The 24,357-nt window shown below is 40.4% G+C and overlaps 1 long non-coding RNA gene across 1 annotated transcript in view; it reads right to left on the reverse strand.

Annotated features, from left to right (window-relative positions):
- Window positions 1-1,329: 1,329 nt before the first annotated feature.
- The window catches only part of LOC137654378 (uncharacterized), a 31,135-nt gene continuing 8,107 nt past the window's right edge, over window positions 1,330-24,357 (reverse strand). The window contains exons 2-3 of the long non-coding RNA XR_011046627.1: window positions 16,421-16,558; window positions 1,330-2,174 (exon numbers count right to left, since the gene is read on the reverse strand). This is a non-coding gene — a long non-coding RNA (uncharacterized lncRNA). The remainder of the gene's footprint in view (window positions 2,175-16,420; window positions 16,559-24,357) is intronic.

A 24,357-nucleotide genomic window follows, 5' to 3' on the forward strand; every position in this document is an offset into this window, starting at 1 on the left:
AGCAACCTTCTCCGCACGAAAGTCCTGCATAAGCGACGTTAGTTGAGACTGCATGTCTTGCAGTAAAGACCACTTAGGGTCTACAGGAGCAGGTGCGGCGACAGACGGTGTAACTGTCTGAAGCGGTACCGCTTTGCCTCTCTTAGGAGGTGAGCAGTCATCGGATGACTGCAGCGAGTCCGAACTGACCCAGTGGCTACAGCTGGGCCGTTGGACTTGTGCGGAAGGGACCGACTTGCGCTTTAACGGTCGTGAGACCTTGGTCCATGGTTTCTTGCGAGAAACACCTTCCGAAGACGAGGTATAAATGGGCTCTCTCGTCTTTGTTAGGCAGGGGCGATCTTGGGTAGAAACGCCCGATACCACGGAGGGAACGTCTGTTCGCTGATTAAAGCCTCTCGAACCCATTTGTCGTACGACATTGCTTCTCCCCTGGACTTGGGAGCTTGCAAGAGGTCCCGGACTAGGAGGACGACAGGCACGAACAGACGAACCCTCAAGCGCAACACTATCCACAACACTATCACTCACTTTACCACTTCCCACTGCACTTTTACACTTCAGCTCCTTTACATCCACCATGAGCTGATTACGGTCACTAGCCAGGGACTCAACTCTCTCACCCAGAGCTTGGATGGCACGCATCATATCAGCCATCGAAGGTTCCTGAGTGCCAGAAGGGGGATTAGGAGCAACCACTACAGGGGAAGGAATAGGTTGTGGGGCATGAGGAGAGGAAATGTCAATAGAACGAGAGGAACTTCTCCTAACTCTATCTCTCTCTAGCCTACGTGTATACTTTTGGAATTCGATAAAATCGAATTCCGAAAGCCCAACGCACTCCTCACATCGATCTTCCAATTGACAGGTTTTATCCCGACAATTGGAACAAACAGTGTGAGGGTCGATAGAGGCCTTCGGAAGACGCCTTGAACAGTCCCTAGCATTGCACTTCCTAAATTTGGGGACTTGTGAAGGGTCAGCCATTTTGAATTGGTCAAAGGGGAATTAAAAAACTATCAAAAAGTCATCAACAAAGAATCCGTAATCAAAAAGAGTTCAAGGATTTGTGAAAAGAAAGCCTGCACAGCGAAAGCTCAAAACTAGAATAATGTACTTCACCAATTAGTTGTGAAAACAAATCCAGCTAGCAACAGCGAGTAAGTACGTCTTGTCGGTAGCACGACAGAGAGAAAATTGAGTCTTTGTTTACATTGAGTACTGGGTATCTGGACGACAGATGGCGCTGTTGGGCACACCCGCAACCTGTGTAGCGATCGCTGGCGAGTTTTACCTTAGATTTTTCTGTAGAGCAACAGAGTTGCAGCTATTATAATCACCGGGTAAGTTAAATATTGAAAACTAGCTATTTAATATAAGTATCAAAAGATTTAGCTGATATGTTTTCTGATTTATAATAGTATGATGATCAAGTGTTTGTGTCACTTCAAATTCTATATAGAAATTATAACAAACATACAAGCGTTATGGTTAAATCAAATTTGAATTCAGTGGCACACAACTGAAAACTATATAACATATTTCTATAATCTTCATAAAACAATTAGTAATTATCAACATTCTTACACCTAGTATAAATAAAAAAAAGAAAAAAAAATAGTATATAAGTAAAATTTTCAAATGATGATAATGCATTAGTGAGTGAGATTTAATATTGAGGCTTCTAGTAAATATAGTTAATTTAGCAAATGACTGAGATGGTGATCAAAGTTGCTGAAGTGCTGTTTCAGTGATATTTCAAGTTAAAGAGAAATTATAACTTGAATATAAGCTTTGTTAAAATTTCCAAATAAAAAATTGACAGCAGAGTTTATGTAGTTAAGACTTAATCAGTATAATGTAAAATGAAAACTATATAACACAGGCAGCAACAGATTTTAGTATTTGTAGAAAAAGGTTTTGCGATTAAATTCTAACAGCTAACTTAACAGATTAATTAGGTAATACGTATTGGGGTACTTAGCGCCTCACTGTAAAGAGATCTACACAAGGATTTTGAAAATAGTTAATTCTCCCAACATCTAAACCATAGCATGTTATTTCTTTTCTTGAAGTCACAGACTCTAAATTTCACTTGCGCAGTAGAACTGAAGTCTTCTTATGATTAATAAACATCGCCATTTGTCAATCTCAACCAGGCGATCAACTGTATCCTGAAAGAAATATTTCATGAATTACTCCTCTTACAATTTAGGATAAATAAAATGCTTTGATAGGCAAACTGAAACACAATAAAAGAACATTTAAAAATCTTTCTGCTTTTCATAGCTATTCTTTAATGAAAATCAATGGAATTATGAAGAAATGCTTTTAATAGATTTAAAATGCATTTTTAGGCAAACTGAAACAATAAAAGACCATTTAAAAATCTACTGATATATGCTTTTCATAGCTATTCTTTAATGAAAACCAACGGAAATAAGAAGAAATGTTTTTAATAGATTCAATTAACTACTGTAATGTTTTTACATATGATCTAAATGAATAATTAAATTTTTATATAAATAAAACAGATTTGATTCCCGAGTTTGCTCAAAATAGAGTTCTTAGACTAAAACTAGTATACTTTAACAAATGGAAATTAGGGTATCAATTGGTATGCACAAAAGTGTCCAGAAATTATAAAGAATGTTTCCAGTGATTAAAGGAGTAACATTTACAATAGTAGAAAACTTGAGACTTCTCAATATGGAAGTACCTGATTTACTAATATCAATTAATGAATCATTATATCCTCTATTACTTACAACCCAGGCACTGAGGGGGCAAGCCAGAATCAACTTTGTGCCGGTCCCAAGCCCGGGTAAATGGGGAGAGTTGGTGGCAGGAAAGGCATTCGGCCATGAAAAATTAGCCAAAACAAATATGGCCAGTGGAGATGGAGAACGCTGGCCAGAAACATCGACCCCACATAAAAGTGGGAAAAAATGCAGACAAAGATGATGATGATGATCCTCTATTACTTTCGTTTGCAAATTGACTAACAGAATTAGTAAATTGTTCAATTTGCACCTACAAATGCCAAATTTCAATACTCAATTGATTTATGTAACCTTCATGTACATAATAGAAACTTTCCTAATCAGTTGCTAGATTTTCTTTAGGGTATGTCTCATTTATGGCAGTTTCCTATTTTAAGAAAAGAGATCATGAATAAATATAACCCCTTATCTATAACGGCCGTTCACTTCTATATAAATTCAAAAGAAACTTGTCTACAACCTGTACAGATTTGCCTTATTTCATATATTGTATGAAACTGGTAACTGAATTACTATATCTTAAAATATGGTGCCTTTATCATAATATAACCTTTGAAAGATTTTTCATTTATCAAACATCTATATCTATATATTTATGTATGTACAGTATATATATATATATATATATATATATATATATATATATATATATATATATATATATATATATATATATATATATATATATATATATATATACACACAGTATGCATACATACATATACTGTACTGTATACATATACACTCATGTACCGTATACTGTATACTTACATACTGTACATATAATGCGCGTTTCATAGTTTCTCTAAAAAAATTTCCTCTCGACTAATTTGACTGATTTTCAACTATACATTGAACGATTTACAACTGTTCATAAACATGGTTTGTCATTCACCACTCAAAGATATATTTTCAGAGATTACCAGGTAATTCTAATGATGATATCTAGTTATGGTTATGAATGAATCTTCAAAACATTCATCAAGAAAACCCCAAACATACTTATAAAACACAGATTTAATAAAAAATAGAATTTTTACCATAAAGGATCATTCTATTCTTAGAGACCCCTTATGCTTATTCTATTCCTTGAAGATGTTTTAAGAATTACAAGCTTATTATACGGTCAAGTCTGTAAAACTGAACTTGAACTCAGACTTACTGTTCGTAGATGAGCCTAGGAAGATCATTTTCCAACACTTCCTTTTTTTATATTAAAAACATCTAATGTCATCAAGTTACTGAATAGGAAAAGTCTGTAAAATTTAATTCACTGTGCATTATAATGTTAACCTTACACAATTTCATGTACTTTACATGAAAAAAATACTTACTCAAACCAAATACTAACAAAGCTCTAGTAATAAGACTTAATCTAAACATGCTCCTCTTAATGTCAGGTATAGGGACCAGTCTTGAGAAGTACTTCTTTTCTTATATACCGGTCAATGAGACTATTTTAGAAAAAATATAGCAACCCAACTCAATTACAATTTTTATTTGCTATATCCTTCTTCTCTTATGAAGACAATATATAAGTATAAAGATGATTAACACCACATCAGAATTCTTGTACCTGACTGCAAGAAAATGACTTTGCTAAAATAAACTTCTTGTGATAATTGAGAATTAGTTATACCTTCTAATCATGGTACCTACAATGTCACTCTTAATAAGATGCCATTTATATGAATACAATCTGAAGTGGAACTCTATTCTATCCTGAAGATTTTAATGTTTTTTCCTGTAAAGAATAAATTTTAGGTAATACAGAGGCATAGAACACAGCACATTTCCCTTATAATTTATACATTAGAAATTTAAAAAATTTATATATTCAAAACCTAAACTGGGGACTAAATCATTTCTCTTTAAACCTGTTATATACTGTATATTTCAACTTGCTAACATTCGGTAATGGGTAAAATGATACAGTCTATGTAATAAGTCCCTACAAAATAATTTGGTAAATCAATTGGCTTGTTATTTTCCATTAAACCTGGAAGTTTAGGGCTTTTGACAGAAAGTTATACTTCAGTGCTGGAAGGAAAAGTGTAATATCGATAAAACATATTGTTATAGTAATGAAGCAGCTGGATACAGCTCAAACATCAAACCAAGAAGTCCCAAGTCAAATTACTTTATAAATAACTTTTGGGAGTATGGGAAGTGAAATACTAGACTTACAAATAATCTATATTATTCTTTTTGTGAAAAAGTAATGAATTTCAAAGGAATATTGGGAATATTATAATTATTAATTACAGTACTCGGCAAGTATCATACTATAGGTTTAAGAAATATGGCACACTATGGTCCTAAGGCAGTGTTTAAAATCTGACCCATTAAAGTAAACAATCCCACTTCCATTAGCTACTGCTTCACTGATAGGACATCATGGACACTCCAAAATCAAACCATTATTCTCTAGGCTTGGGTAGTGCCATAGCCTCTGTACCATGGTCTTCCACTGTCTTGGGTTAGAGTTCTCTTGCTTGAGGGTACACTAGGGCATACTATTCTATCTTATTTCTCTTCTATATGTTTTGTTGAAGTTTTCATAGTTTATATAGGAGATATTTATTTTAATGTTGTTACTCTTCTTAAAATATTCTATTTTCCTTTTTTCCTTTCCTCACTGGGCTATTTTCCCTGTTGGAGTATCTGGGCTTATAGCATTCTGCTTTTCCAACTTGGGTTGTAGCTTAACTAGTAATAATAATAATAATAATAATAATAATAATAATAATAATAATAATAATAATAATAATAATAATAATAATAATGGTAATTTACCTTTTGAGAAATATTCATATATCTAGAATGACCAGATATTACATAGACTTCAAACTAATAATGAATAGTAATGACAAAATCTATGACCATCTCACCAAAAGAATAATTTGAGATCAATTTCACTTTCAAGAGAATTCCTGCAATACTGCACTTTTTTTTTGTGGTATATGATCAACACTATATTGTATACTGTATATAAACTACCTTTCATAGATATTTATTACCTATTCAGTAACCTAGGTGTAAACTTCTGAAATAAAAATTTAATGATGAGAATTTTAACTTATCTTTAAACTGGACTCAGTTATATTTTACAGCCGCCATCCCTGTTATCAGCTTTGATTTCATCATAATCATCTCCTATGCCTATTGTGCCATCGGCATTCCTTTAGTTTCCATCTCCTTCACATATTATTAGGGTAATCTGGTTGTCCAATAAACAGTTTTTTTGTCTACTGGCTTCAGTTTCTGGATTTCATATGTGCAGGTAGGTAAATGAACACATCTGAAAGAAAAGTAAACTATCTTTATTCCAAATATTCTTCACCTTGACTCTTGATAAATAATTTCATACATAAGAGTAACTTTTTGGGATTATCCATTAGAATAACAGACATATTCAACTTCATCTTTAGAGATAAAAATAAGAAACACTTTTAAACTTTAACCTTGACCATACTTTCATGATCTTAACAAAAACATCTGAAGGAAGATAAGCATTAATAACCAGAGTTCGAGAAAAAACAAGAATAAGACACCTTGACCATGCTTTCATGATCTCAACAAAAACATCTGAAGGAAGATAAGCATTAATAACCAGAGTTCGAGAAAAAACAAGAATAAGACACCTTGACCATGCTTTCATGATCTCAACAAAAACATCTGAAGGAAGATAAGCATTAATAACCAGAGTTCGAGAAAAAACAAGAATAAGACAAAGTTCATCTTGGATAATTATCTGAAAATATAGTAACAGCCATGTATAATATGTAATTGCTGCTTTCACATTAACCCTACTCTTTAAACAATGGTTTTCTCAATACTATTCTTGATAAGGTTATCAGTAACGTCATTGCATTGGTAATACAGTATTGCATACTGTATAAAAGAAGTCAATAACATTAAAATATAGCGATTATATACTATAGGTGAAGAGATAATTATGCCTAAATATATTTTTCTGGTATAATAGATGGAGGACATTAAAATATTTTCAAATACTTTAATAATAGGGAAAGGTTTCCACAAACTCGCTATTTTAGTACTTAGATTCAATGCCCATGAGTTTTACTTTTCTGAAGGATAGTATCAAGCCAATTACAAATGAATTGGTCTTCTCAACTACTTTCAGGCCTTGACTAGTCCTTGCTATTGATGTGTTATCAATTAATCATTTCATGGCATAAACCAAAATGTGAGTTGGTAGATAAGGGGTATAAATCTTTTTACTGAATGTTTAATTGGACAGTTTTATTCCAAAGATATCTTCCGACAGGCATATAAAGTGAGTACTGTATCAGTATAATCTATTGATATTGGTCATATGGCATGCTGCTAAGATCAGGGAGGCCATTCAGACCCAACATGAAACAAGTGGAAATTCCTTCCGATACACTAAGAAGTACAAGTTGATAAAGGTTGGACAGAAGGTTATAAGAAAGGCTGTTGGAAGGAAGGTAAGGTGGAAGAATAGAAAGAGGCAACTGTGAAAATCCTTAATTCATACCTTTAGTGCACTGCATGAGGTGCAATGATGGCAGTGTCCCTTGAAAGAGAGACTGAATAACAAGAGAAAATATTGCAGTAAAATAAAAGGGACAACACAACATTGATGCAGAAGTCTGTCACGTAATACCTTCATTTTATGAATGAGTAAAGAGACACTGAAATAGACTCGAGATAATTCAATCTCGCTAACTATCCCTGCTTGAAGTTAGCAATGATTGTAAACTTTTTTTTTATATAGCGACAAGTATAGCATTCAAAGGGTAAACACTGATAATTGTAATTTTACACCATTTAGGAGTTTGATATAGACACCAGCTTTTTTGAATTACACAGCATTGAAACGGTTTGTTATTTGAATTTGAACATTAATAATACACAGCTATCAATGGTTTGTTGGCTAATAATCTTGAACTAAATCTTTTCATTTTAACTTCTCTTAAAAGCATATAGAATATTTAAACATGAATAAAACAGCAAGAATCACAAAAATTCCCTTACCTAACATGTTCTGAGGTAAATATCCCATTATATAATTCCATGTTTCCCTGCCTACAAACATTTGACTGTTTTAACTACTATTAAATAGCAGCAACCACTGAAAAATCCTGAATTCATTTATTAATAAAGCTATCATGATAGTGATAGAACTATGACACAATATTGTATACGCATGCCTTAAATGTTCATACAGGGGCCCCTTGAGAGACATGAGAACTTGGGTGACATCCCCTGCAGGTAGCTTGAGTTCCCAATGAGGACATGACTGCTCGAGGCTCCTCATGATCATATATAGCTCCCACTAATAGGAAAGGTCTAAGCCCTTTAAAGACCTGACTCAAGGCTGAGGAATATCCTTTCCTCACCAAGATTGAGAGGAACTTCTCCTGGCAAAAGTAAACAAGAAAATCATATATAAGTTACAGAGAGGCTCTGACTAGAAAACTAACCCCTCTACAACATCAATAAAAGAACATGGCCCGACTTCTCCTGTGCAGTGCTTGGCAAAGCGTCTTTCAATTAGAGGACATGCTAGGTAGTCTTCACCCATAAAGTGACAGGGATATAACCAAGTGGTGGTGCCTCTGCAGGTGGGACTGACAAAGCATATTGGGCCACAGGGGTATTTCTATTTATACCTAGACTAGGAGCAACCACAGGTCTGGGTAGGCTTTGGCGTGTGGCCATTTGGGAGTCACCAGAGTTACTCTTGATATGCAGAGTAGTCAGCACACTATTCATTACTCTGGAAATCAGGCCAAGTGGCTAAAAATGTATAGATGTCGGTGCTGTGCCATGGATAATGCAAAGCGTCCACTAGAGACTCTGTTGGGTTCGGAACTGGAGAGCAAACGAGCAGGAACTATTTGTTGAATTGGGTGGCAAGCATACTGTTCAATGGGGAGCACCACAATCAAAATTTCTTCGCTCCTATTCGACGAAGAGACCATTCTGCTCTTAGGACTTGTCTCTAGCAACTGAACTTGGCAATTATATTTCTCTTGCCTAGGATGAATCTTGCATACTGTTCCACTGCATTATTGAGTACCCATGTGTGAGCCTGCTTTGCCAACTCATAGAGATGCTGCGAAACACTACCTCATTGTTTGTTGATGTAAGCCACTAGTCAGGTGTTGTTCATCAATGTAACCGAGCAATCTATCCAGCAATGTTGGTATACTTGCAGCACCAGGAGTACATTCTTCACCTTCAACAGGTTAATATGCAGAACCTTTCTTTTGTCAGACTAACAACCTCTGGTGGTTTGGTTGTGTACCCCCTCCTTTCTTCGACGTGCCTATGAACAGCAACTTTTCTAGAGGATACTCCAGAAGAGTCCCCTTAATGTTGTTCTCGTCTTCCAACCTTCATGGTAGACCGTCCCATATCTCCTTCTCTACTGAAGCAAGATGGTATAGTGGATCGTTGGCAGCTAACCAAATTCTCTTCAGACACTACAGAAGGGAACACGCTTCTCATAAGATATGGTATGTATGAGCAGCAGTTGCCACTGTTGAGCCAGTAATTCCTGCTCGGTGAGAAAAGGTTGCAATACTTTCCCGAGTCCACTGATGATGATGTTTGATGGGAAGACCTAGTGAAAACCTAGCTGATGCTATGTCAGCCTTCCTAGGTACTCCATCCTCTTCTTGACTGTGAAACTGGATTACTCCTCATTTAACATAATCCCCATATCGTAGCAGATCATAAGAAGAGTGTCTTGGTGCTGAGGCAGCTGCCTCCGAGAGGAGGACAGGATAACCCACACATCCAGGTATCGAAGTGGAAGAATGCCATTACTGTGAGCACAAGCTGAAACTACAGTATTGTGAACACTTAGGGTGCAGTAGCCAGTCCAAAGCAAAGAACTCTGAATTGATATACCTTCCCTAGAGGAAAAAGTGGAGGTGCTTCCTGTAGGACTGATGGAATGGAATTTGAAAGTATGTACCGCTCTAATCCAAAGGAAGCATGAAATTGTTCCCAGTGATGGTTGCTCAAATAATGTTTGCCATCTTATCTTGAAAGGAGTCTGCAGGACAAACTTGCTCAAGGGAAGAGAACAGTGGCCAGTCTCTAAACCCTAGTTGACTTCTCTATGAAGAATAGATGACTGTAAAATCCAGGAGAGTCATCTAGTACAATCTGGTGTGTCCTTCTCCAGCATTTTCATCACCTATGCCTGAAGGGCAAAGGTTTTGTCTGAAGTCGGGTGATGACAGAAAAAAAACCAAGTCTGAGTGAGGGAGGATAAGAACCAATAAATGGGAGGTGTTATTCATCCTGAAGGCTCCATACTGCTGCCACCTTGCCAAACGGCTTGATAGGCATTTTTTTGGGCATGGTAACTATACACTTGGAGATTTTGCATATGAAACATATTTAGCAGATATTCTGCTCAAGACCACTTTCTGCATGGACAATCTGTGCATGGAAACTTCATTCATGGAAATATTACATGCGAACACTGCGCAGGGAGACTTTACCAGTGGAAATATTTTCCTAGAGACCTTACGCCTGGGGACTTTATTCGTGGAGGCTTTGCAATTAGAGACCTTGCCTCCGAAGTCCTGATGTCTCTAGATGTAACTGTGTGTGTGAAGGTGTTCATGCATTTGAAGGCAATCGTTCATGCAAAAAGGATCGTGCACTCAAAGGCAATCATGTACATTTAGGAGATTGTGTGCATGGAGATCATCATTTGTGTGGAGATGAATTTACACAATAACAAGTATCCACTAGGGATCGAGAACGTGAGTGAAGACAATTGTGCACAAGGAGAACCTTCCCAAAATTATCATGCTAATACAATTATTCCTGCTCGTAGAGGTGATCGTGAGTGTAGAGGTGATCATGGGTATGGTGTAGAGGCGATTGTACACATGGAGGTCCTGGTTTTTGTCTCGTTCAGAAGGCTTCCCTCTTCCTCTGCTTTTAGTTGGCCTTATCTCACTGTCAAACAAGGGAAGAGGATGACACATACCTGCAACAGGAGCAGAAATATCAACTCCTTATACTACTTGATCTTCTTGATGATTGGTGAGAGCTGATGCACCACTTATGCCACACTCACATGAAAGCATGAAAGTTTGGTACAGACAACCTTCTTCATCTTCAGACGTCTGGAAGCATCTGAAGGTTCAGGAGCAAAGAACAAAGTCAAAGGTAAAGGGCTGAGAGGAGGAGGAGAAGGAGAGTGAGGTAATTTCTTTTCCTTGCTAAAGTCATTGAGGATTTTTCAGTTAGTGGTGACAACACAACAGAAAAGAGGATTGACAATATTTTTCTCAGGTAGGCTAGAACCAGTCGACGGGCGACACATCCAGTGCTTCCTCTGCAAGTAAGGTGGCAGATGAAGAAAGCCCAGCAGTAAGATTCTTTGGCGGATAACCATCAGAGATAACTAGTGGTAAAAATCACTGAATTTTGAGTCAACAGAAGAGAAAAAGCAGCAGGATATGTCACCTCGTGCGGAGGGTTAGGACTGTCTGAGGATCAAACCCTAGGGTCTCTCATTTGTCCACTACTTCCATGGCATCCCTACCAAACCCCCATCCCCTCCGGCAAGATGGTGAAAGAGATGGCCTTTGTAGTGGGAGCAATTCCGACTTTCATTTCCCCTTACGGGCAGGTGGTGCCACTGACTTCACTCTCTCAAGCTTGATCCCTGCATGCTATAGCTCGTATCATGATTCGAGGAAACTGAGAGACAGAGGTTGCACACAACACATTCAGGTGAAAACTAATATTCCCTTCCAACTCCAATGGAAACTAGGACAGGCGCCCGAGTAGCCTACTCCCCAAAACTCTGCGGACAGGTAAACACCGGAGTAACCAGTTATCTCTATAGGATAACAGTATTACAGCGAACCTCCTAGGCTGATCGCTGTCAAGCAAATGTTCAGTCGCAAGCAACTATTTCCGAAAGACAAAATTGAGAGGTATTTTATTTTCAGTCACAATCATCAGGCAGACACTTGTGGGCTAAAATCCAGCTACAGATTAACACACAGAAAGAAAACATTACCTCCAAGAAGGTATATGTTTCCCCAGATCTTATGGCAGGAATCATGTGATGGGTACCCAGGGGCAGGCCAAAGATACGGGAGCAGCTAGAATGGTTCATTGCGCCCGCACTCGATAGGAGAACATCGATAATCTCCCTAATGACAGGTATCTCTAAGCAAAGAGGAAAATGCATCTTGGATCTCTCTGTTCCTGATCGGAAAAACTGGAATATGCTCCAATTGTTTCGTCTTAAGGGAACAGACTCGCTAAGAAAAGCTTTTGGAATCTAAGTAACTTTGATACTTAAATGTACAATCTTGATATATTAGGTTAACCTGACAGGGATGAAAGAGGAGTCCACTTGAGGGCAGATTACCCTATGTCTGGGATTTACAGGAAGGTAGGGGTTCATGAATAACTTGACCTTCCCCAAGGGATATAACTATTGACTGAGAAGAGACCTAATGATGTTTTGGGGCAATTTGCTTAGTTCCCAGCATCAATTGGCTGAACCTGAGAGCAGCATTTATGAACATCATTAGGTTCTGTAAAATGGTAAGTAGCCATTGCAACTTTATATGGGCGTGCGTGAGCCTGTAAGGGTAGTGCATGCCACTGGCGGAGTGAACAGCCTTCGTCGGCAGTAGTAGCTCGCTCTTCTGCATGCAAGGGGGCTAAATCACAATTTTCCTGACTCAATGTAAGTGCTCGTACACGAATTTAAGCAATGCGAACACGTTTCCGTGTGTGAGAGCCCCCAGTGTAGCTCGTGCAGTTATTTGTGGGATAATGTGCTTGCGGCGAAGCACAACATCACTGGTCAAGAATAACTTGAATTTTCATGAGCCATAGCATTGTGAAAATGTTCGTGTGTGAATATAACCTGATCTGATTCTATCTCGTCATTAATAGAAGCTTGAGGAAATAACCTCAAAGGTTATGACTCACGACTAATTGTGCCCTGAGGGCATGACGGGATGAAGCAGAAACAGAAAAAGGTTGGAGGCCAACACCATGTGAGAACTCCAAAGAGCTCTCTATCCCATAGGGAGGAGAAGTCCAAGGTAATAACCCCGAAGGATTGTGTCTCACGAGACCCAGTGTGTCCTGAAGTCGACAGTGAGAAGGGGTGAGCTGGAGAACAGGAGTCAGTTTCCAAATTGAAGCATGTCCCCCATCCACTGCTCTGTCCTGCGAAACTATCACCTCCTCTACTGCTCTACCAATCATCCCCACATTGCAGCTGGTTGAATAGGGGAATTACCATCCCTAGCATGATTGAGAGCCTTGATTATCATTTCCTTTCCAATTCTAATTCCAATCTCTTTGTTGGCTAAATGGCTAACCATAAATAGATGACTTTTGAGACTCCCATGGAGTGGCTCTGGGGTCATGTCTACTTATCTCTGGTCTAGATGGGGGAGATGTCCTTATATGGTTATTGGAGGTGAAAGGCTGAGGGCTCCTGAAAGACACCACCTGATGGGAAAGTGAATCATGACTGAATTTACTCCAGTTCTCCCTGCTCTATGGGGAACAGAGAAGGACCCTTAACCAAGGAATTTTTGAGCTTACTTACCTCACTAGTCTACCTGCCTCACAAACTTGAAAGCAACTGCATCTCACTTCTTTAAAATGCAGTTGGCCCACTGGTTAGCTACCAGGTGAACCAAAAATTCCACAGCCTCCATGTAACAGGCCTCCAAAGCCGTGAAAGTTAGATACCGAGTGGCTAGTTTCTCGGGTAAAATGGATAGGGTAAGGGCAGAAACCACTGGGTCCAGAGGCAAAGGAGAGGGATAAGAGTCCTGAGTGACACAATAGTACCTCCGCCTTAAAAATGTTGGTGACAGGATTCTAGATGATCAGCTTTCTATCAGGGAATTTTTCTGAGTTGATACCTAAATATCGTCGTTGTTGAATGCCTCCTTAGCTAGCTCGGACAGGAGGAGTTGTAGCCATTGTCTTGAACCCTATGGAGCACAACACATTCTGTCTATTGCTGGTTTCCTGCCTTTGATTGGCAATCTAGGAACTTTGCCAATGTGGTTAATTCTCCTGATCAAGGACAGAGCCTGTAGAAGAGAGGACTCGGACTTCAACTACTTGACTCTGTGCAATCAGGACCAGTTACTTGCAGCAACCATACTATGGATTTGAGGGAGTCCTTCAGGCACCGAACAGGGTTGCAATTGAAATATCTCTAATTTCCTTACATTGGGAACTAAAAGGTTTTGCAAGAAAAACACTGTCCTTTTCTGAGGAACGCCTCTGCTTAGTAGGTGGCAATGAGGGGAATAAGGATCATCAGGATCTCTCATCCAAAAAGACCCATGAGATCCAGCCAACCTTCTTTTTGGTCTATGCTTTCACTTCTTTTGGATCCCTTTGAAAAGGAAGAACTAGAGTCCTCTTACTTCTAAGAGGACAAAGCCTTCAGGAGACTCTAGATCTAAAAGTGGTTGCCTAGATGAAAAATGCTCTAATGATGGTTTGGTGCTCTCAAAAGGTCGACCGTAAACAAATTCGATTGGTGACTATGTAATTATCAACATATAAGAAGCATCTTGGCAATCTCAATTGCCAATGCCTCTGAAATTGAGGATCTAACGCCAAAGCCTAGTCAATAGTACCTCAGTATTTTCCCAGTATTCACCTAAAGTCATTGGACTGTGCTGTGAGCAGAATTGCTGCGCTTGCACAAATCTTATTATCTATCCCATGTATATCCAGGATTAAAAGGGGGTGAGAGCGCTTAAAGAGCAGAAGCTTACATGTCAACTGGTGAGCGAGCTTGTATGCAAATAGATAGGAGCACACCAGCATATGAGTTCTCTAAGTTCTAAGTTAAATGAATGATTGGGAAAAGATAAGCCCATCCCCTGCTAATACCAAAAATAAAATTGAAGTGCTCCCATCGGAGAGCATTCCAGAGAGCAGGTGAAAGGGCGTGCAATCAATCGTGAGCAGGTAAGCAGGTGCATGATCGAGCGTGAAAAGACAAGGTGTGCAATCGACCGTGAGCACGCGAGAGGATGTACAATCGGTCGTCAGCTGGCGTGCTATTGCAAACATGTAATATGGCGCTCTCTTTTGAGTGTGTGAACACCAAGCAGCATGTCTAGAATTGCTCTAATGAGCGAGTGAGCAGGTGAGATGGTATTCCTGTAAGAGTGAGCAATCGTCAACAGATGCAAGATCACGAGCATGTGTAGTGGTGCTCTCCAAGATGCATGTGATTGCGAACAGTTGAGAAGCAAGCAAAGTTTTACACAATCTCGCCGTCTATTCCTTTGTCCTCAGTGAAGGATTAGCCAACACTATCTCTCTCATGGTTAGAGAAATTGTAGGAGTGACTTGTATGTAAGTCTCGTTGGTCAGTCTTAAAGGAATAATCGTCCAACAGGGGAAAAGAAAGGGCAGCAGCCATGTTTTCTCCTCACCGGCAGTGTGTACGAAGTTAACTGACTACTGTATGTGCCTGGACCGAGGGCTCTTGGAGGTACAAATAGACACTCGTACAATAGATTCCCTCTGTTAAGTAAGTGTAATAATCTAGGCTGAATGCATGAAGAAGTTGCACACCAGAGCACTTTTTTATTGGCTATCCTCTGTCCATCAGGGAAATCTTGTGCTTTAAATGAAAACGCTAGCCATCATAGCTTGCTTTGCTATCATCGAAATGTGCACTCGTAATTGAACATTCGGGACATAAAGAAATTCTCCCATTGGGGAGAGCTAACCATAGGAGGCACGTGAAGATCCATCGGATCATGTGAAGCTCAGTCACTATGTGCGCTAGTGTTAAAAGCTCTAGTGTGGGAGTGAGCTATCATATGTGACAAAAGCTTGCTAATGTTAACCACACTAGTATTGTATGAGGGGGCTGTTGTGTGGCCATATTATGAGCTCGCAGAGCACAGACAAGATTTGGCGAGGCATTTTTTCTAATCTAATCGGGGAAGGATGCAAGTGCAAAGCAGCGTGTTCATTGGTAAACAATGATTCCGATTTCAACCGCCTGCCCAATTGGAGACATATTGATTGCTGTTTCTCTTTCACGAAGAACTCGTTCCTCCCAATAACGTCTTCTTTTCGAACTTTTAAGTGGTTGGACAACCAATGAACTCTGACTCAAGAGCGGAATATCAGCTGGTCACTCGAGTTCAGACTCAATGACAACGTCATAAAGCGCTAAAGTTTATTCCGTAGCACATCATCGTCAACGGTAACAAGTGTCCAAGAGTTAAAAAAGAAAATTCTAAAAGCCAGGTTTGAAAAGAAGCCAAAAGTACATCTCTGTTAATCAGTGTCAAGAATCAAAGCGACAGTTCAGTGTACCAGCAGAAGGGGGCAGGGCTTTCCCGCCACTGGCCACTAACTACCGGCTATTGCCAACACCTCGATATATGATTTTACTATCAAGTTCAAACTGCGCTAACATCAATTCTGTTATTAAGAGACAAAGTTTTGTATTTGTGTAAGAACAAAGCACTTTTAGATACCATAACCACACTCACAGGTCTTTTTCTGATCCCATAACTGTTTCACATACAAACCTATAATCAAAACATGGGCCCATGTAACAAAATCAAATTATTCCTTACCTAATTCTAGGAGGTCACAGACTGAGGTGTTTCTGTAGCTAAGGGGACTATTAATTGGAGTTCATTTTCTCCTCTTAGATGAAGGTATAATGTAGCTGATTCCAGCATCAAGTCATATAGCTGTTCATACTGCATGTCCTGTTGAATCAATATAATTGTATAACTACAGCATATAAAACATGAAAAGGATAATTGGTAAAAAAATTACAAATTTGGAAGTAATTTGTATTTTTTCCTAAAAATAGAAACTTTAGTCCATATAATTGTATAACTACAGCATATCAAACATGAAAAGAATAATTGGTAAAAAAAAATGTTATTTTCATTAGTAAAATAAATTTTTGAATATACTTACCCGATAATCATGTAGCTGTCAACTCCGTTGCCCGACAGAATTCTACGGAAGGGATAAGCCAGCGATCACTATACAAGAGGGGGGTGTACTCACAAGCGCCACCTGTGGCCAGGTACTGCAGTACTTCTTGTTGACACCACTTCAATTTTTCCTCGGTCCACTGGTTCTATGGGGAGGAAGGGTGGGTCAATTAAATCATGATTATCGGGTAAGTATATTCAAAAATTTATTTTACTAATGAAAATAACATTTTTCAATATTAAACTTACCCGATAATCATGAAGCTGATTCACACCCAGGGAGGTGGGTGAAAACCAGTGTACATGTATATCAAGAAGCTAAGTATCCCGTATTTCATATTATCAGTTATTCAAAATAACAATGAAATTACAAGTACCTGGTAAGGAAGTCGACTTGAGCCATTACTCTGCCTTAAATAAGTTCGTCTTCCTTACTGAGCGCAGCGTTCCTCTTAGGAGGCTGAACAACTCTAAGGTGCTGAAGTATCAAGGGCTGCAACCCATACTAAAGGACCTCATCACAACCTTTAACCTCGGCGCTTCTCAAGAAAGAATTGACCACCCGCCAAATCAACAAGGATGTGGAAGGCTTCTTAGCCGACCGTACAACCCATAAAAAGTATTCAAGAGAAAGGTTAAAAGGTTATGGGATTATGGGAATGTAGTGGCTGAGCCCTCGCCTACTACTGCATTCGTTGCTACAAATGGTCCCAGGGTGTAGCAGTACTCGTAAAGAGACTGGACATCTTTGAGATAGAATGATGCGAACACTGAATTGCTTCTCCAATAGGTTGCATCCATAACACTCTGCAGAGAATGGCTCTGTTTGAAGGCCACTGAAGTAGCCACAGCTCTCACTTCATGTGTCCTTACCTTCAGCAAAGCAAGGTCTTCTTCCTTCAGATGAGAATGTGCTTCTCTAATCAGAAGCCTGAATAGTAAGAAACTGAGTTCTTAGAACTTGGAAAAGAAGGTTTCTTGATAGCACACCATAAGGCTTCTGATTGTCCTCGTAAAGGTTAAGACCTTTTTAGATAGTACCTAAGAGCTCTAACTGGGCAAAGTACTCTCTCCAGTTCATTCCCCACCAAGTTGGACAGGCTTGGGATCTCGAACGACTTAGGCCAAGGACGTGAAGGAAGCTCGTTTAGCAAAAACCGAGCTGCAAGGAACATGTAGCCGTTTCAGATGTGAAAACAATGATCCTGCTGAAGGTGTGGATCTCACTTACTCTTTTAGCTGTTGTCAAGCACACGAGGAAAAGAGTTTTTAATGTGAGGTCCTAAAAAGAGGCTGATTGGAGAGGTTCAAACCTTGATGACATAAGGAACCTTAGGACCACGTCTAGATTCCAGCCTGGAGTGGACAACCGACGTTCCTTTGAGGTCTCAAAAGACCTAGGGAGGTCCTGTAGATCTTTGTTGGTGGAAAGATCCAAGCCTCTGTGGCGGAAAACCGCTGCCAACATACTTCTGTAACCCTTGATCGTAGGAGCTGAAAGGGATCTTACTTTCCTTAGATATAACAGGAAGTCAGCAATCTGGGTTACAGTGGTACTGGTTGAGGAAACTGCATTGGTCTTGTACCAGCTACGGAAGACTTCCCCTTGAGACTGATAGATTCTGAGAGTGGATGTTCTCCTTGCTTTGGCAATCGCTCTGGCTGCCTCCTTCGAAAAGCCCCTAGCTCTTGAGAGTCTTTCGAAAGTCTGAAGGCAGTCAGACGAAGAGCGTGGAGGTTTGGGTGTACCTTCTTTACGTGAGGTAGACGTAGAAGGTTCACTCCTAGAGGAAGAGTCCTGGGAATGTCGACCAGCCATTGCAGTACCTCTAAGAACCATTCTCTCGCGGGCCAGAGCGGAGCCAACCAACGTCAGCCGTGTCCCTTTGCGAGAGGAGAACTTCTGAAGTACCCTGTTGACAATCTTGAACGGCGGGAATGCATACAGGTCGAGATGGAACCAATCCAGCAGAAAAGCATCCACGTGAACTGCTGCTGGGTCTGGAATCGGAGAACAATACAACAGGAGTCTCTAGGTTATCGAGGTAGCGAACAGATCTATGGTTGGCTGACCCCACAGGGCCCAAAGTCTGCTGCAAACATTCTTGTGAAGGGTCCACTCTGTGGGGATGACCTGACCCTTCCGGCTGAGGTGATCTGCCATGACATTCATACCGCCCTGAATGAACCTCGTTACCAGCGTGAGCTTTCGATCTTTAGACCAGATGAGGAGGTCCCTTGCGATCTAGAACAACTTCACGAAAGAGTCCCTCCCTGCTTGAAGATGTAAGCCAGGGCTGTGGTGTTGTCAGAGTCCACCTCCACCACTTTGTTAAGCTGGAGGGACTTGAAGTTTATCAAGGCCAGAAGAACCGCCAACAACTCCTTGCAATTGATGTGAAGTGTCCTTTGTTCCTGATTCCATGTTCCCGAGCATTCCTGTCCGTCCAAAGTCGCACCCCAGCCCGTGTCTGATGCGTCCGAGAGGAGAAGGCGGTCGGGTTTCTGAACAGCCAAAGATAGACTTCCTTGAGAAGAAAGCTGTTCTTACACCACGCGAGAGAAGACCTCCTCTCTTCGGAAACAGGAACTGAGACCGTCTCTAGCGTCATGTCCTTTATCCAGTGAGCAGCTAGATGATACTGAAGGGGGGGAGGTGGAGTCTCCCTAACACGATGAATAGGGCCAGCGATGAAAGTGTCCCTGTTAGACTCATCCACTACCTGACTGAGCATCGGTTCCTTCTCAGCATGCTCTGGATGCATTCTAGGGCTTGGAAGATCCTTGGGGCCGACGGAAAAGCCCGAAAAGCTCGACTCTGAAGATCCATACCCAGGGAGACAATGGTCTGGGATGGGACGAGCTGAGACTCCTCAAAATTGACCAGGAGGCCCAGTTCCTTGGTCAGATCCATAGTCCATCTGAGAATCTCCAGACAGCGACGACTTGTGGGAGCTCTTAAAAGCCAGTCGTCTGACGGAGCCGGACACAAGATCATGGTACTGCTGCACAGTCTGTGAACTGTCAACCATGGGGAAGCGAGGAAGTACAGTGACAACCCGAAGCTGTCTAGACTGTCTGGGTCGTACAGACAACTCCTTATCGGGTTGCTGAGGTTGCCGCACTGCGTCACAACAAGTCACTTCTGCTGGTTGTTGAACGTCTTCCCAGTGACACACTGACTCCATAAACAAAAAAATCCTCTAACAAGGACTAAGCTTGGACTGCATGTCTTGCAACAAAGCTCAAGGTCTATGGGAGCAGGTGTGGTAACAGACGGGGTTAGCGACTGAAGTGGAACCATTACCTTCCCTGGGAGCATGTTATGCTTAAATAAAAGTCCAAAGGAGGCTACGCAGCTAAAGGCTCCTCTCCAAATGACAGAGTCCTCAAGGGAATATCAGAAGGAGGGAGAAAAGCACTTTCTCATCTACAGGGACCATATCCGAGAAAAGCTAAGTTCTCTCAGTGAGGGTTTCACTGGTGCAAAAGCAGCAGACTAGAAGGCAACGTTATGAAACTGCTTGACAGTCTAGTGAGTTGGCAACAACCAAAGATGTGTGACTGAGAAGCATGCGGTAAGGTATGCAGAGCATGTTGTATGCAGAGCATGCTGTATGCAGAGCATGCTGTATGCAGAGCATGCTGTATGTAGAGCATGCTGTAAGGTAAGCAGAGCGTGTTGCATGGCGTGTAACATTTCTCAGAAATTCCATGACCAGTGCTAGAGTGAGTAATATCGCATTACCGTCCATTGAAAGTGCACGTGCCGAGGGAATTGATTTAGACTGTATTGTTGATGAATTTGATAGCCGGCATGATAATCGTAGAATTAAGCTACACTAAATGTACTATAATCTACTTCACCTCAGGAAAGGGAAACTCGCCCTGTTGGCAACACTGCATTACTTCATGCATGCTTGCATGGGGTTTAATATCAACATAATATTACCTTACATTCATAACTCATGATTCATTTTTGTTTAGAAGATATTTTTGCCATATTTTGCGATTTGTTAAAAATATATTGCAAGGAATACATATATATTTTTATATAAGTAATACAAATAACCTCCATTATCATAATGTTTGTGTAGGCATACATGTATATGATTACAAATGCAAGTTATGAAAGTAATGAGGTGTTATTATTGTCATTTGTTATTCCCAAGTTGAATGGGAAGAAGCTCAAGTTGAGGAAAAAGTGGCAGATGCATGCGTTGAGGTGGCTGCCTCAAGAGTTGCGCTTGCTGTAAGGGTTGCGGATGCGCAGTAGCAGGTTCCTGAGGAACGAGTTAAGGTTCCTCAGGTGTGAGCTGCGAGAGTTGTTGAGGTCGCTGCAGCGAGTGCTGAGGTGGCTGCCTCATTGATGGAAGAGGTTGTCGTACCTCAAGAGATTGTTGCCTCGCTGGTGGAACCGCAAGCGGAAGCGGAGGAAGTAAGGCATAAGACTCCTGCTCCCATTGCTGAGGTTGCCTTAAGGAAGGTTAAGGTTGCTGCACAACGCTGGTAACTGGCAACTCAGAACGCGGTAAGGTAGCCTGAGGAACCTCAACTTCGTACGCCTGGCAGACTGGGCTGCGGTGAGGCGGAGCTCTCGCAGGAGGAGGCGGAGGTTGCTGCACACCGCTGGTAACTGGCAACTCAGAACGCGGTAAGGTAGCCTGAGGAACCTCAACTTCGTACGCCTGGCAGACTGGACTGCGGAGAGGCGGAGCGTTCGCAGGAGGAGGTGTAACCTTCTCAGCCTGAAACTCACGCATTAAGACCGCAAGCTGCGACTGCATGGACTGCAGCAAAGTCGTCTTGGGATCAACAGACGATAAAGTCTGTTGAGGCAAAGCCTTAATAGAAGATGAGGTCTGTTGAGGCATCGCCTTACCTCTCTTAGGAGGTGTGCAGTCACCTGATGACTGAGGAGAGTCAGAGCTAACCCAATGACTGCATCCGGGTTGTTGAACTCTAACTTCGTACGTCTGGCATAGGTCTGGACTTTACGTTTAAGAGGTCTTGAGACCTGAGACCAGCGTTTTCTCCCCGAAATTTCTTCTGCAGACGAGCAAAATAAGGGCTCAATCGTCTGCGGGTGGGAGTGACGGTCTCTGTAAGACACGCCCGCAACCACCGAGGATACTTCTGTGCGCCGATCAAGGCCTGCCGAACCCTTTTGCCCTTCGACATTGCTTCTCCCCTGGGCTTGGGAGCTTGCAAGAGGTCCCGGACTGGGAGGACGACTGGCACGCACAGAAGTACCCTCACGCACAACACTGACACACTTTGCGCTAATCACTTATCACTTTTGATTTTCTGTTTGCACTTATTTCACTGAACTCGAAACTTTAAGTGGTTTGTACCTGAAACACGCAATTCTATCCTTTCTCAAAAGTTAGTAATTGCGAAAACAGAATTACAATGTAACAGAAAAATCTAATGAAAGATAAATAATTCAGTGGCTGGAAAGAGACTAAACACTAGATCAAATAAACTACGTTTAAAATCTCTCACCGCATAAAGCTTGAGAACAAGAAAAAACTCTAGAAACGTTTACCTTCTTCCCCTAAAGAGACTAGGGAGAAGAGCAAAAACGATAACAACGTTACTCGCTTGAACGAAACGTTTATCCTCCTCTTTCTCCCTCCGTCTCTATCTCTCTCTCTCTCTCTCTCTCTTGACTTAGAACCTGAGAGAAGAGCCCAATCATATATCGTTAAAACATATTATTGTTAAAGGAAAAAACTGAAATATTTCCCAAAATGAAAAGTTCCTTTATTAGAATTAAAACCATTAAGTTAAAAAAGAATGAACAAAACGCTAGACACGGTTACTCTTACTGCAACGTGACACCGTGAAAATTCTCTCTCTATCGTAACGATAGAGCGCAAGTTGAACGTTCTGAACGTCAACAACTGCAGAGACAAAACAAAACGTTAGTTCAACTTTGAAAACAGTACGAGACTATCAAAGAAATTCTTTCAAAAACATTAAAATAGCATAATATGTTAACAGGTAAAACCGAAATGACGGGCTCAATGTTAATTAACTTCGGTACCAAGAAAAGACCGCCTACTATTAGGAAAGGTCGAATATAAACAAATATAAAAATTAATTTTAATAAGTTTATAATAAAAGGAAGTTAATCGAAGAGGCCTATAAAAGGCGGAGAGATATAAAATAAATCTATAACTTTTGTTAAGCAAAATTAAGAAAGAGAGTCTATACTCTCTTAGACACCAACACTTCCGTCTAAGGGAAGGGTCGGCCATTTAAAGGTGAAAGAGAGTTCATACTCTCTTCGTCACCATAATTAATCAAATTAATTCCAAAAGTTAGCTAAACTAATAATAAAACTTCCTGAATAGCGAAAGCTGAAATCTTAGAGCAATACTTCACCAAAAACCGTGAACAAGACTCCAAAATTATAAGCGTATCCATGAACGTCTTGCCGGAAGCACGACAGAGGAAAAATTGAAGTGGTGTCAACAAGAAGTACTGCAGTACCTGGCCACAGGTGGCGCTTGTGAGTACACCCCCCTCTTGTATAGTGATCGCTGGCGTATCCCTTCCGTAGAATTCTGTCGGGCAACGGAGTTGACAGCTACATGATTATCGGGTAAGTTTAATATTGAAAAATTACAAATTTGGAAGTAATTTGTATTTTTTCCTAAAAATGCAAACTTGAGTCCATATACAGTAATATGTTATTTTTATTAATAAAATAAATTTTTGAATATACTTACCCGGTGATTATATAAGCTGCAGCTCTGCTGCCCGACAGAAAAACTCTATGTTCAAAATACGCCAGCGATCGCTATGCAGGAGGGGGTGTACATCAACAGCGCCATCTGTCGAGCAGGTACTTAGTACTCCATGTAAACAAAGAACCAATTTTCTCCTCGGTCCACTGGGTCTCTATTGGGGAGGAAGGGAGGGTCCTTTAATATATAATCACCGGGTAAGTATATTAAAAAATTTATTTTATTAATAAAAATAACATTTTTCAATATTAAACTTAGCCGGTGATTATATAAGCTGATTCAGACCCAGGGGGGTGGGTAGAGACCAGCATTACTTGTTTACATTATTATGAGCTAAGTATTTTGTATTTCATTTTAGCAGTTATTCAAAATAACAAACATAAAATAAATAAGTACCTGGTAAGGAAGTCGACTTGAACAATTACTCTGCCTTTTTAAGTACGTCTTCCTTACTGAGCCTCGCGATCCTCTTAGGATGCTGAGCGACTCCTAGGAGCTGAAGTATCAAGGGTTGCAACCCATACTAAAGGACCTCATCAAAACCTCTAATCTAGGCGCTTCTCAAGAAAAGAATTTGACCACCCGCCAAATCAACCAGGATGCGAAAGGCTTCTTAGCCATCCGGACAACCCAAAAAACAACAATAAAAAAACATTTCATGAGAAAGATTAAAAAGGTTATGGAATTAGGGGAATGTAGTGGTTGAGCCCTCACCCACTACTGCACTCGCTGCTACGAATGGTCCCAGGGTGTAGCAGTTCTCGTAAAGAGACTGGACATCTTTAAGATAAAAAGACGCGAACACTG

This window comes from Palaemon carinicauda, chromosome 15 (genome assembly GCF_036898095.1).
Source record: "Palaemon carinicauda isolate YSFRI2023 chromosome 15, ASM3689809v2, whole genome shotgun sequence".
NCBI classification, from domain to species: Eukaryota; Metazoa; Arthropoda; class Malacostraca; order Decapoda; family Palaemonidae; genus Palaemon; species Palaemon carinicauda.